Source organism: Tenrec ecaudatus, chromosome 6, assembly GCF_050624435.1.
Source record: "Tenrec ecaudatus isolate mTenEca1 chromosome 6, mTenEca1.hap1, whole genome shotgun sequence".
Classification (NCBI taxonomy): domain Eukaryota; kingdom Metazoa; phylum Chordata; class Mammalia; order Afrosoricida; family Tenrecidae; genus Tenrec; species Tenrec ecaudatus.
In genome coordinates, this window is record NC_134535.1 from 126,093,514 (window position 1) to 126,096,647 (window position 3,134).

Below are 3,134 nucleotides of genomic sequence, written 5' to 3' on the forward strand. Positions count from 1 at the left end.
TCTCTGCCTTAATGTTCAGTGTAATTAAATTTAAATGTAGATTTAGATATCGGGGATATTTTCTTCCAAAAATCCCCTTATTATTTTAACTGCAGGCATATTTATTTCTTCCTGTTCAGGCATCCTAATAACTCAAATATTGTTTTGCTTCATTGTGGGGGGAGGTCATATGCTTACAGACATCTTCCCTGAAGGCAGTCCCTGCCAGACTGCTGTCTCCCCACACCACAGGGGTGGAGCCTGCGACCATTAGCCTGATTCCTGTAGGTGGGGTTCACACCCTAATGATCATGGTCTCTATCAGTTGAGCCAGGGAACAGGTCAAACCGGTTCTGTGACATCCAAAGTTAGGCTGCCATCCTGTATCTAGGATCCGCCCATCTTGCCACATGTATACACAATCCCTCCCTCCTCTTCCTATTTTGTGGATACCCCTAGATCACCTCCTCCCATTACTGTATTACCTACAGCACAACCCTTCCTGTGACATGTCTTCACCTGGAATTAGGGGGCTTGCATGTCCCCAGAGAATATAAAGCCTGGACTAGCATTGAAGGTTCTTTCTCTCCCTCCACGTGGACCACCAAGCAGAGCTGAGGTGAAAACTAATTTTAAAAATTAGAGATTCTTGTGGGCCACCACAATTCCAGCATCCAGGGTCTCCAGGAGTCCTCTCATGTGTCCATGGGATGCTCCCAGTAGATAGACTGTCCTTAGCCACAACCCCATACTGGCGAGCCACCGAACAGGGGGTGCAGAGGGAAGGGGAAGAGGCCAGGAGTTTCCACCACTCAGACAACAGAGGCAAAGAACTGGACATTGGTAGGGGCGTTCTTTGAAAAGGGAATGTGTGCATGACAGACACAGCTGTGCTCTCCGTGGGAGAACTGACAAAAGAACCCCAGGTGCTGTGAGACTCAGTCTCGTGTCCTGGTACCCCTCCTCAGCCTCTTCACCCATAAATCTGACAATCACACAGTGAGCTCTTCCCATGGGCGACCCTGCCTCGGCGCCATCTTCCTGGAAGTCCTCGTGATACGCCTTTCAGTGATGCCCTTGCGCTGTTCTCCATGGACTGTGTGCTCCTCAGTCGCCCTTGCCCTCCACTGGCACTCTATCTCCTCCCAGCGGGCGAGTGCTCTCTCCACTCATATATTTATGAGTTATATATGTCTTCAGTACATGTTAGAGACATCATTGTCATGTTATGTTAGAAAATACTATACAAAGATAAATATTTAATGACGCATTATTGTCAGAAAAAGAAAAGTGATTTTCACTCCACAGGATAAGACTTTGAAGAGGAGGCCAGGGTCAGAGGTGGGGGCAGGAAGGGGGGGGCAGGAAATTATGGAGGGAGGAAAAAGTAATAATGACCACGTTGATGGGGGTGCTCCATGGGGCACTACGGTTGATGTGATTTGATTTGGAGATGGCTGCGCAACAACAGAAGGAAAAGGACATACTTTTCTTTCAACATGAAATATACTTTTCTTTAAAATTAAAATAAATAGCTGAAGTTAAAATAATTTTAAGACAGAGTGAGTGAAGGGTCACAACTAAAAATAGATTCCTTATCCTTCAGATCAAACATTGGTCTAAGTGGCAATAAAAGGAGGACAAGTAAACGTGGAGTGGACTTGGATTCTTTAGTGACATACAAGTGAGAAACAAGCAAACAAACCAAAGAACTGAAAGTGATCACTTGAAAACAAGTTGAAACCAGCCTATTACTTAGGTGATGGATCTAGATACTGTCAGGAAAGCACAGCATATCACCTATGCTTGATTTTACAGTCCTTGTGAGTTTTGGAAATGTATGGGGATTAGAAGACATCTAACGTGTTTCCCAGTTGGTCTTCCATCATATATTGGCCATGGGACTGAGAACAAAATAATGATAGATTAAGCTATTAAAGTACCCAAGTCAAACCCACTGACATCAAGCTATTCCGACTCATAATGGCCCATAGAGGGTTTCTAAGGCTGTATAAATTTATACAGGGGCCGATAACCTCATATTTCTCCCTAGAAGCAACTGGTGGGTTTGAACAGTGGAGTCTTTCAGACAGTCGTCGAGTGCTGACCTACCTAGGATGCCATCACAGTTATTCTGTGAGGGGGGCTTCAAAATGTTTGTGGGAAAGTCCACTATATTTTATTTCCATTTCCCATGAACTTTTTGAAGTCCCCCTCTACTCTCCATATTTTACTTCGGATGCATGGAGTCAACAAAGACAAAATAGATAGCGACTATAATTTTCGGTGGGTTATAGTCCATTCGTGTGGCCCTCCTAGACAAAATTCCTTATGTGACATATAAGAATTCTGGACTCTAAGTGCCTAGGACTACAGTCCCATTTTGAAGGGCATTCTCTATGATGTTAATAGACAGGATTACGGTGAGATTAAGACCTCACCTTAATAGTGGGTGTCAACCAAGATACAACCTTTGCTTCTACCTTGGTAGAGGGTGTGACTTTGTAGAGGTTGTGACTTTCTAGAGGATGTGACTGGTACCATCATGCAATTTTTACACACATCACCTTATCTGGAAAGCCATACCCCTACTTCCTGACAGAGCTTTGGAAGAAGCAAAAGGACCTGCCATGACCTTTGGACATTTTGGGCTTCTGGGTCTAGACCCTACCTTTGGCTTGCCTCCGCCTGACCTTTGGATCATCAACAAAATCATACCCCCCACCCTGTGAGACATCTGCTCCAAGCTTTGTGAGCCTCTGTGGGATGTTGCGGTGAATCGCAGCACCTAGGAGACTGAGGGAATAGACTCAAGGGAGGAGTCTGGGGAAATGGAGCAGAGCAGCATCTTAAAAGTTAGACATTTAGGATATCTTTACTCTCTAACTCCTTGGGATTAGTCTGGTATTAATTCTTCTAAAAGAAGTTAGTGCCACAATATGAATCAGGGAAAAACAATGAAGACGGGTTAGGACAAAGCTCAGCACCCAGATTTTGGAGAGAACCAGAATGGCCTGATGATGGACGGGAGAGCAAAAAGTAGCCAGGAGTCATTGAGCAGTCTTTCATAGTGTGAGTTCAGGAAGGCAACCATTTCAAGCAATCCATGTGGTCTATGAATGAGTCTAATGATGATTGGGTTTTGTAGGGTTTAT